Source organism: Trichosurus vulpecula, chromosome 1, assembly GCF_011100635.1.
Source record: "Trichosurus vulpecula isolate mTriVul1 chromosome 1, mTriVul1.pri, whole genome shotgun sequence".
NCBI classification, from domain to species: domain Eukaryota; kingdom Metazoa; phylum Chordata; class Mammalia; order Diprotodontia; family Phalangeridae; genus Trichosurus; species Trichosurus vulpecula.
Genome location: NC_050573.1, coordinates 220242022 through 220253880, shown reverse-complemented (window position 1 = coordinate 220253880; position 11859 = coordinate 220242022). Strand labels below are relative to the sequence as shown.

General features: G+C 36.1%; 1 pseudogene; it reads right to left on the bottom strand.

Annotated features, from left to right (window-relative positions):
- Positions 1–1184: 1184 nt before the first annotated feature.
- On the bottom strand, positions 1185–3852 carry LOC118836108 (annotated as a pseudogene).
- Between the last annotated feature and the right edge of the window lie 8007 nt (positions 3853–11859).

The following is an 11859-nucleotide window of genomic DNA, read 5'->3' as shown; positions in this document are numbered from 1 at the left end:
AATATCAGAGGTAAATATGTGCTTGATGTAAATAAATATTTCCCAACAATTACAACTACTCAAAATTTGAATGTACTGTTTCAACAAGTAATAGGTTCTTCCTTACCAGAGGCATCCAAGGAAATGATGGCTGACCACTTATCAAGAGATAAGCTAAAGTAAAAAAAGTGTATCAAAGAAAGTCCAAGCCCTCTGATTACAAGAATAGGACAATGTTAACTGACAAAAGAAAGAGGATGAGATGCTTATCTGCCAAGGAGTATGACCTTTATACTGGAAATGGCAGAACAAAAATGGGGAAGAGGTACCTGACACCCAAGATAACTAAGGAGATAATAAGAGGATCTCCAAAAAATCTGGGTAATCTGAATTAGGAAAAACAGCAAAGTTATCACAATATTAGAAAAGGGTAAAAGTTGTCCTAATTAAATTAAAAAAGGAAGAGAACCTGCTAAGTTGTAGGAAGAGAGAGCCTGCAAATTATAGGTCAGTGAGCTTGAATTTGTTTCCCTGGAAAACTCTAGAAGGGATCATTAAAGAGAAGGTTGACAAAAATCTGGAAAAAGAATTTGATCATTATAAACAGCCTCTCCATCTACCAATCCCTTGGACCAGGACTGGGTTCCTACTGCAATGCTTTCAAGGCTTTTTCGCTACCTTTTCAGCCACACCTTCCTTTTCATTCTGTTTTTTTTCCTTTTTGACCTTCTTTTCCTTTGGTTCCTTTGATGACTTTTTGTTCAACGTCTAGAGAGAAGGGAAAGGGAATTATAGTCCAGACTTCCGGTCTATAAGCAGGGGCCAGTTAAAACATTTCTTATCAATGACTTAGATAAAGGCAGAGAAACCATGGCTTCATCAAGAATAGAAGTCATGTCTGACTATCCTAATTTACTTTTATGACAGGACTTATTACTAAAGTAGTCAGTGAGGGAAACGTTGTGGATATAGTTTGTCTAGATTTTAGCAAAACTTTTAATAAAGATATAGATTAGACAAGAATAAAAATATATGGATTCAGAACTGGTTGGATGGTCAGATTCAGAGAGTAGTTGTTAATGTAATACTGAAGTGGCAAGAGTTTTCTAAAGGTGTATACCAAGCATGTGAGGCTGGCTCAGTGCAGTTAAAACATTTTTTTTTAGCTATTCCAAATATCTTAATAAGAGTTCTCTGGAAGGCATTTAAAACACCAATTTGTGAGGATAAACTCCATTGGAGAGAAAGAATACAGGATTCAGGTAGCCACAGAGCTGAGGAATTTTCTTGATTTGGGGCAGGATCTGAGAGTCCACTGTTTTCTGATCAGCCTTGCGCTGCTCTGTAATCTAGTATTTCTCTTTTTCTATGTCAAAAATCTCTCCTTATTGGTGTCTAGGTTTATGTAGCCTAGATAATTTGAAATTTTTACACCTGTAAAGTTAACCCTGGTAGAGGTGGCAATGACAAATTTCTGATGAGTCCTTCTCAGAGGAACACGGTTGATGGTCAGAGGTCCAGTCACCAGTAGCAAGCCACTAGCGAGCTGCTTCAGGAAAACCACTGGCTTGCCCCTGTGGCGGCCAGTGAGCATGATCTAAATGGTGCCTGTCTTGATGCTAGCTCGAAGTCTCCTCACATGCTGGCTGAAGAGCTTTTTGCCATGACTTAGCAGCTTTCTAGGCACATCCTCAGTAGGGTAATACTGAGGCATTTTTCGAATCTTTACCATGCCGGTTCCTCCATTCTTATCACCACCACTTGGCTTTGAGATAGTAGCAGGCACCTTCTCTTTCTTTTTCCTTTCAATCTGGGTTTTTGGTGCAGCATATTTCCACTTGTACATGGCCCTCTGGGAGTACATTGCAGACCTGGAGTATCTACCAATCCCTCGGACCAGGACTGGGTTCCTACTGCAATACTTTCGAGGCTTTTTTGACACCTTTTCAGCCACATCTTCCTTTTTGTTCTCTCTTTTTTTTTCCTTTTTGACCTTTTCCTTTGGTTCTTTTGAGGACTTTTTGTCCACCATCTTGAGAGAAGGGAAAGAGAATTACAGTCTGGACTTCCGGTCTATAAGCAGGGGCCAGTTAAAACATTTCTTATCAATGACTTAGATAAAAGCAGAGAAAGCATACTCACTGAATATGCAGCTAACACAAAGCTAGAAGGGAAAGCTAACATCCTGGATGACAGATTCAGAATCCAAAAAGACTCTGAAAGGCTAGAGTGCTGGGCTACATCTAATAGAATGAAATTTAATAGCTAAAGAAGCAGTTAAGTGGTACAGTAGAGTCCCTATGTTGAACCATAAAGACTCCAGTTCAAATCCAGCCACGGATACTTACTAATTATGTGACTCTGGGCAAGTAACTATACTTTTCTCAGCTGTAGTTTCCTCACCAGTAATAACAGTACCTAACTCACTGGGCAAGTGTGAGGATGAAAAGTAAAGTGTTTTGCAAACCTTAAAGCTTTCTATGAATGTTAGCTATTATTATGATGAACCTATTAGTAGTGAATTAAAATTCAAACTGGGTCTATTTGTTTGTTTTTTAAAGTAGTGTCTGTGTTCTCTCTGCTTTTAAACACAGAATCAGATTGATTGCATGGCTAATCCAATGAATTATGTATCATTAAGACAGCAAAAGGATTTTTCAACTACAAAAAGGTCTGATACATTGCCCATCTAATGCAACCTCTAAGTGCTTGTATTCTGAAAGACAAGTAGAGCCTACTGCAAAACCTATACTGCCCAAATGAAGCAGATTTTGTAGAACTCCAAATAATTATACCTTTAGATTTAAAATTCTAAATCATGAAATAAAAACATTATAATATAAAATTCTCCCTTGGCATGCTAAAACATCTTTCTCCACATCTAATGCTATGATGGACTTACAGAAGTAAATTCACAGCAAAATGGTTCACCAAGACAAATCAAATAAGAAAATCTCAGAACTGGAAGGGACCTTAGAGGCCATCTATTCCAAACTAAGAATCTCCTTTACAATATCCCCAATAAGTAGTCAAGTATCCTTGGCTCAAAACCCTCTAACAAGGAGAAACCTACCATTGCAGAGCCAGTCATAAACATTCAACTCAATTCAATTCAACTTACATTTATAATGTGCCTACTCAGTATCATATTCAATTTTGAACAGTTCTAGTAATTAAGAAGTTCTTCCTTGTCATTAATCAAAATCTACCTCCCTGCAACTTCCATCCACTGGGCAAAATGGAACCTGTCTATTCCTTTTCTTTATATGACAACCTTTCACATACTGTAGTCAGACAGGTATTACTTCCTTCTTCTTAGATTTGTCAGTGACCTTGTGTTTTTGAAACTGCCATTATTATAAAAGATGAAAGGGCAATTATTTAATAACTGAATTGAAAGCAGCACTTAAAAAATTCAATCAGTCACTTGATGATCAGTTATTGATCAGTTATTATGCTGGTTGAAAACAATGAATCAATCATGTTTGGGTTAATTTAATTGTCTAGTGAGATAAGGCCTGGCAGCCAGGTACTCTGAGCTCATTCCTGCTGGCCCCTGACCTAAGGCATGGCCTTTCACAAATAACTTAAAGGCCATAGGAGATCAAGTGGTCCGGCTCCCTGCCTTCAGACAGACAGAGCTGTTTTTATTTTTAATCTGCTAAATCTTTTACAATTATTTTAAATGACACCAAATTTGAGCTTGTTTAGTCACATTAAAAAACAAGTGCAGTTATAGTGCTACATAGTAATGAATCAGGTGCGTGAACACAGGTGGTTAATGGGATGCAAGCCTGGCAGGATGATAATGTTTATCACCATGTTTACCTGGCAAGCCAGTTGCTGTGTTTTTTCTGAGTTTTCCTTCTTCATCATCTTTTTTAAGGAGCTCTGGTTTTAGGTAAAAAAATGTTGATTACTTGGCTACAAGAGAAGTTGAAGATCTAAATAAAGAAAACAAATTTCTAAATATCTTTTTTTAAATTGTGAAATACACTATAATAAAAATAACAACAATAATAATATTTGTATAGCACTAACTGTGTGCCAGGCACTATGCTAAGTCATTTACAATTTTATTTCATTTGTTACTCACAAGAACCCTAGCAAGGAGGGGTTATTATTGTACCCATTTTACAGCAGAGAAAACTGAAGCAAACAGAGGTGAAGTGACTTGCCCAAGGTCACACAGCAACCGAGAATCTGAGGTTGAATTATATTTAATATATACATATATATATATATATATATATATATATATATATATTGAATTTGAACTCAGGTTGTCCTGAACCTAGACCTAGTGTTTTAAATACTGTGTCAATTATAACAAAGTTAAGAAAAAATAGCAATATCATCTATCAAATGAAAAAGAAATTGGCTGGCAGTCAAGAATGGACATACTGTTAAACTGAAAATAATTCTACAAAATGTATAATATTTTAAAACATATTTAAATACAATGGCATAAATTTTTACAGAAATATAAACAAACTGGGGAGATATTTGTTGGACAACTCCAATATAATAAGAATGTATATAGATCTAGAGCTTGAAGAAAACATGGAAATCCTCTAATCCAACCACCCATTTTACAGATAAAGAAACAAGCCCAGAGTGGTTAAGAAGGCTATAGAGAAGCAAGGAGCAGGAGGACCTGAATTCAAAGTCTAGTCTGGCCACTCCAAGTTCAACACTTTTTTCCACTGCAAGAAGATACAACCTACATTAATTAAAATATTTAGTACTATGCTAAACTGTGAAACTATTACTTTATTGAATTAAATTAATAATAAATTGATGTGGAGCAAAAAATGTTGTAGAAATTCTTGGACAGGGATTCTTAAACTTTTTTTGGCAGTCTAATTTAAACAGTTCCGATTTAAGCCCATTCTTAAAAAATGCATAAAATAAAAGATTAAGTAGAAAACCAAATATACTGAAACACATTTACCAAAAAATAAAGTTCAAGGACCCCAGGGTAAGAACCCATGCTCTAGAGTAATCCTGAAAACTGAGAGGCAGGGTTACAGTGTGTATGACCTTTGGGAATCCTGAAGATTTGCAAGCCTTCCTTAGAATTCTGCATCTGATCCTCATCTTAATTGTAAAATGAACAGGATGGATTAATAGGCCTTTAAATTGACTTACAGCTCTCTATGACGAGGGGGTGGGAGGGAAAGGGAGAGAAGAAGAAGGGGAATGGAATTAAAAGGTGTCTTGTTGCCTTGTAGGACTATCTCTCCAACTACAATATAAAATAACAAGCATCAGAAATTATATGGTTAAAAAATATAAACAGAAAAATAGCTCAGTGGAACAGACTACTAGATAAATAAGAAATAGAAGCAATCAAGCACAGAAGCACAGGGTCTGATAAAGCCCAGAACACAGACCCTTGGCTGGGCAAAAGCGCTTCCGGTTCCACAAGAACAACTGAGCAAATGGGAGGTAACTGTGAGAATCCCTGACGTGAAGGAATAAGGGGGCGGACCTACCCAGGGATCCTAGGGACTCCACAAAAGGCCCCCCACTAATCCTGGATCCTACCTAGAAGGGACAGAAGTAGGGGGTTATTCACAACCCAGGACTCCTACCAGGAAGCGCTCTTCCAGCTGTCGTAGAACTGACAGAAAGGGAGAAGAGGAGGGAGGCGGGACTTCCTCCTCCCTGCTAACGTTGGATGGTGAAGTGAGCCTGTAAAGAGCCTCCGCTGAGGGGAAGAGGCAGGACTATTAGAAAAGTGGGTGGAGCAAATCCCACCATGACAAATGAAGTCTGAGGTAGGGATTAGCCTGAAAACTTGGGCGAGGTAGGAGGGTTTTAAACGGGAGACCTAAGGCTGAGTTGTTTGATCTGGACCTTCAGAAGGGCAGAACCGAGGCTTTAGATCAAAAGTATCTGGTTTCTTCAGCCCCTACAGGTCTGCTGCTTTTTATGTTACCAGAATCATTCCAATAACTGGGAAGGGTCTTAACTTGCCTAAGGTCAGAGAACTGGGATTATCATAGAATTTAGAGCTACTTCAACAACTGCATGAGCAATTGCATGAAAAATCAACAAGCATGAAAAAAATTCTCTAAATCACTTAGCAATTCAAATTAAAATAAATGAGATTTCTTGTCTTTCCCTCTCACACTCTCCCCATCGAATTAGCAAAGATAATTTAAAAACGAGTAGTTATGTGCTGTACTTTCTAGGGAGACAATTCCACAGATACATATTTAGTGGAGCTATGATTTGATCCAACTGTTCTGCAAAGCAATTTGTAACTTACAGTTGGTTAGTTGTTACGCTTTCAGTCCCAGCGATCCCACTACTAGGAAAATGCTCAAAGGGGAATGACAGAAAACTTGGCCTTATATGTAACAGAATCCTCCTATTTATATTTTGTTGTATGTGACAGTGCCATAATGGATAAAGCCCTGTTCTTAGAGTCTAGAAGACCTTGTTCAGGGACCACCTCTAGTTCTTGAAATTCTGACTGTGTGGTCCTGAACACATCACTTAATCCCCAGGCAATATTCTAAAATTATAATTTTTCAGAACAGGTGACAATCAGCTCTGGAAATACTCTTACTGCTCTGGAAATATTCTTAAGGGTTGTTCCACAGCTGAATTAAATAACAAGTCAGGTCCAGAAATAATTGTTTTACTTAATTGTTACGCTAAAATAGAATTTATTATATTACTTTTCATTTTATACAATATCAGCTACTCATCATCCAGATATAATAGAAAGTAAAGAACAGGTTATTTTTATGTTGCTGCACTTTTCTCACATCGATATTTTAATGAGAGTAAAGTAGAGGTCAGAACCTTGAACTAGTGTAAATTAAACATGTTGGGAAAATAAAGAAAAGAGAAATTGGGTTATTTTCAAAATAGGTGTTTGTTCATAAATTAAAGAAAATACTTTAAGATATTTGAGTTATTACATTTCCACTGCTAAGTTTTAAATTTTCTTTACTGATCTGTAGCATCACAATGACTTATAAATACATTAACCATAAATTTTTGAGAAAGAATTCTGAGAGAATTCTTGGTCGTTGAAAACCTTGTGTGTTCAGGGGCAAAGGAGTAGGATCAAGAGAAGGAATATAACTACAAATGGGAGCTAGAATTTGAATGTGCTAACCTAAAAGCAAATACCCATTAGTGGATGCACCAACTAAAAAGCAAGTGCCATGTTTTGCTGCACTCAAAAGGACAGTATCATTATGATTGATTTGGGCAATATATTTGTAACGAAAAACTTCACACGGTCTATTAGGCCATGAACAAATAGAAGAGATTTTTCTGATCTTCTGCATCCTTTCTGACAAACTTGGTAAGGCATAATGGAAAGTAATAGATTAGTCTAAGAATCAAAACACCTTGGTTCAAGTTCAGGCTCTGCTATTTACTAGCAATATGACATTGGGTTAAAAGTTATTTAACTTCTCAGGGACTTAGTCTCTACTGTAAAATAAGCAGTCCAGACTACTTGAATCTTCAGTTCCTTTTCAACTCTGGTATTCTGTTATTCTCTCAGGGCCTTTGCAATTTTAGTTGAAAAAATTAGGTAGATAATCATGATTTACACTGAACCATGTTTGATGTTAACAACATTTTCATTTTCTTCAAGGAACCTCCCCAGTTCAATTTTCAATATGTTCTTGTAGCCCTTGCTGAAGAATCCTTTTCTTCTACTAGACACTTAAGAGTTATATCATCCTTTAGTGTCCCATGAAGTATTGTTGAACAAGATGGCATATTGCATGCATCTTTGTCTGATCTACATTTCAGGAACTTGGAGAGCCTATAGCAAGACTATTCATGCTGTACATCTGTGTTCAGAAGTTTTAAGAAAAATTTAGAGAGACTTATGGTTCAACAATTCTACGTTTACCAGCCATTCTACAAATTCTCCCTTCTACAGATGTACTTTGGGACCTTCTCTATAATGTAAACATCCTGAATGTCTTCTGCTTTCTAGTACCTTGTTTTAAGTTATATTGATTTGGAATTGCTGTAACAACTATTTTGACCCAATTGATCAGTTAATTCATGATATAAGAAGTCAGGTCACTGAAACAATTCATCCGTTTAATGGCCTGCTTCATTTACTCTGCCAGGTTTGTTTTTTTTTTAAAAGAATCGGAATTGGCACTTTCCAGATAAAAAAGGGTGACTGTTCCCTAAGGTCATACCTATAGGTGGGCCTACAAACTCTCTTGTCTCTAATCTTATTCTTTGGTTTATAAATTCAGAGTTTTTAAGTTCATGTCTTATTTTTCTTCTTTCTTCTCCATCCCTTTCATGTTTCTTCTTTTCTTCCCTGAACACAGGCCTCAGAACTACCCTTTTGAACTCCATCTTTGTGGGAATCCTGACCTGATTTCTTGCTGTCACCTTGCATTTTAACCACCCATTTTCCATTAATGTTCTACTTGCTCTATTCTCTAAAACCAGTGATTTCTAACAACTCATTCACGAAATGACAATACAGTAATAGATCAGGTTCCCTTAAGATAAATAAAACTTATACTATTGGGGATATTTCCTTAATAAAAAGACTGATTAGAAAAAAAACATATAGTTTCACTGACGTTACAACTTGAAGGCCACCAAACTTAGATTCTGCTAGACCATAAAAATGAATCCCATTTAAAAAATTTCATGAATATCAAATAGAGTTGGTTATTACATTAAAAAGAAATAGAATACCAAATAGAGGTCGTGTTTTCTGAATGCCAAATCCAAATCAAAATAGATAATTAGACATAACATAGTAAGAGAATTGAATAGAGAAATGCAAATGCACAACTCTCAAACTAAGACACAGTTACTATGGTGACCCATCAGAGACTAATTGTCGTCTACTTTTTCCATGGAGAGAGAAGTATGATTTATGTAACCAGAGAGTGAAGTGGTTGTCATGTAGTCAGGAAACATGAATTTGAGACCAAGACCTGAGACTTATATGCCATATGACCTTGGGGAGGATATTTGACTTCTCTGAACCTCATAAGAGGCAGTGTCTTATCTTTTAGTCATATATTAGAAGCACCACTAGAGTTTGAATATAATTACATAGGGGAAATATCAAACTATAATAAAAAGATTATGATCATTTCTTTTAAGTGTTTAATTATTGAACATTTGAATGGTCTCTCATTCTGAAATGATTAGATAACAATGATTATCTGATTGGATTGGTGTTAATACCAACCCTATGGAAATACATCTTCCTTAATGAGCATTATAATTTTATTACAAGAGTGGCTCAAAGTGACTTTAAAACTGCTTTTATCTTTCATTCAAAATAATTCAACCAATATTACATTCAATTGTTTATTTTCCTTATGCTGTGAATGATTGGCAAGCATTCAAATTCTCATGAAAGAGAATATGACTGGCTTTCACTGACACTGGCAACATAAGCACACTGAATTTACCACCTTTATTGAAGAAACCAACTGCCAACCAACATATTTTTTCTGCCCCAGTCCAACAAACTTGCCAATTGAATGCCTAATTAAATTCATTCCTTCTTCTCTCCAAATTGTTATCCCAACTATCCTTCCACTCCTGGAATTATTTACTTATGCTTTTCCATATACTTTGTTTTGTATATGCTTTGAAATCTGACAGCTCCCAAATTATCTCCTTTTATTATGCTCTGCAAATAAAAAAGACTTTAATAACTTTATTGACTCACTGAAGTACCCAGAAATGTTATCTGTTTGACACTCAGTTGGAGGAAATTAACATGCTTCCCTATCATTTTGTAAGATACTCTGGGAAATGGAAAAGTGAATAGTAGGCAACCTTTGTATATCTAACTTCAGTTTCATTGTAATATTCATGGTTGACTAGCTTTGAAAACTCTCAGGAGCGATTACTTAGATAATATGTGATCAAATCTGTATTACCTTTGAAACCATTTCATAAAATTCCCTTTCCTTAAAGATCTTCTAAAATGGTCCTTTGTCTAGTAAACATTCCTGGTGGAGCAGAAGCTTCTATAGATTCAGTCGTTCTCTCTATGTAGACAATTTCTAGATCTATTTGTCTAGGTCTAGTCTCTTTCTAGAACTCCAGTTCTGCACTTACAACAACCTAGTAATTATTTCCAGATGGATGTCCCATAAACATCCCATAAACATAATTTGCTTAATTAACCCAAAATAGAATTCATTTTCTTCCTCCCCTCACCTTCTGAGGCTCTCCTCTTTTTTAATTTCTCTTGAAAGAACGACTATCCTTTCATTCACACTCGTTCTCAACATTGTAAGCATCCTCAATTCTTCCTTTTCTTCCCTGTCATATGTAACTAGGTGCCCTAGTTGATTGTGTCTCAACCATATATCCCACATACTCTTCCTTCTTTCTACTTGCCATATCCATATCCACAAGCCTAGTTCACACTCCCTATCATCTCTTACCTGGACTAAGGCAATAACTTCTGAATTGGGACCCTGCCTCTAGCCTTTCTCTTTTTCCAATCCATCTTCCACACAGCTACCAAATTGATATCCTGTAAGCACAGTTTCAGACCTAGTCCCTCCATTGTTCAAGAATCTAAACTGGTTTCCTCCTATTTATAGGATAAAAAACAAACTCTTCTGTTTGATTTTTAAAGCCCTTCACAATAGTATTCTTGCATATTTTTCTAGCTTTTTATTTTTCTCATTCAGAGTCTATATTCCAGTACACATTGGTATATTTTCTATTTCCTGTAAATATGACATCCCAACTCCCACCTCTGTGGATAGGCACTCTGCCCCCTATGCTTGAAATGTTCTCCCTTGTTACCTCTGCTGTGTAGAGTTCTGAACTTCCTTCAAAGTTTTGTTCATGTGCCACTAACTACAAAAAGTCAAATCTGTTCGTCATAGTTACTATTGACCCCTTCACCCCAAAATGACTTTTATAAATTGCATAATTAATTTTCTAAGCATAATACATGATGGTTGTTGAATGACGTAGAAACAGAGAGGTACCCTTCTGAATACATATTGAAGCCCTCTTTTGCAAGAGAAATGAGAGTAGGAAAGGCTGCCATGGCTGTAAAAAATGGTATCATTTACTTTGTAATTAGAGCACTCAATACTTATTTTACCAGTTATTTTTCTAAGGAGTATTTTTAATTTTTTTTCATTTCCTTGCTCTTCCTTTTCTTTTCATATGTAAACAAAATAGAGACTGGGTGATCATTTTTCATTGGAGTGATATGTCCTCTACTCAAAGGGTACATAATATTCAGAACTAAATTCTTTTCCATTTGTCATTAAACTGAAGTGATGACTTCCAGGTTTTACATAATTTAATTTTACTTTAATTGGTCTAATAGAAGAATTCAATTACCCCCAATTTAGATAGGCTATTGTGAAAGAAAAAAAGGAGAGGGGGAAGGGCCCTGTAAAAATAGCACCCGAGATTCACCTAATTTTATTTTATTATTTTTTCTTTTGTATTATCAAAATATAAATACCAGAATGCAAAAAGTCTAGGCAAGAGATGATGAGGCTATGAGCTAAATTGTTCAATATATGAGCAGAGAGAAAGTCTCTTAGTCCAGAAATGTGGCAGAATAGGAAATAGCAACATTTAGCAACTAATTGGATATGTGAGCCACTGTGAGAAGCAGAAGATGACATCTGAGAGATTTAGACGAATTTTGGTTCCTCCAACAGAAATAGAAAGGTTTAGAAAAAGATATGTGAGCAACAACCCTATGAGGTGGTGCTATTATTAGGCCTTCTTTATAGATAAGGAAACTAAAGCTGAGAGAAGTTAAGTGATTTGATTTAACACAGCTGCCAAGGGTCTGAGGCAGGATTTAAAGTGAGGTCTTCCTGATTCCAAGTATAGCAGTCTCTCTACTGTGGCAGG